Here is a 225-nt window from a genome sequence, read left to right as displayed (position 1 = left end):
CCAAGAGCGATAGACCGAGCGATGTGCGTGCGTGTTCTCAGCCCCTCCGCAGGCTTGCACATCACAGACTCCAGGATTACGGTAACCAAAATAACTTTTCATTAGTCTGGCTTACTAACTCTGCGCCCACTTTCGCGTCTCTTAAGCTCCACCACTCTTGACTTCATCCGCTGCGCGTGTTGCATCATGCATCTTTGCAATTTGGGAGATTTTTTTTTTATACTT

At 48.0% G+C, this 225-nt stretch overlaps 1 protein-coding gene across 1 annotated transcript in view; it reads right to left on the bottom strand.

The window, feature by feature from the left end:
- Positions 1-225, bottom strand: part of LOC119591703 — a gene marked incomplete at both ends in the record, with an annotated part of 24,330 nt that overhangs the window by 1,001 nt on the left and 23,104 nt on the right.

The sequence above is a fragment of the Penaeus monodon genome, chromosome 29 (genome assembly GCF_015228065.2).
Source record: "Penaeus monodon isolate SGIC_2016 chromosome 29, NSTDA_Pmon_1, whole genome shotgun sequence".
Classification (NCBI taxonomy): Eukaryota; Metazoa; Arthropoda; class Malacostraca; order Decapoda; family Penaeidae; genus Penaeus; species Penaeus monodon.
Note: the sequence above shows the minus strand (reverse complement) of the source record. Positions and strands in the feature narration are given on the sequence as shown.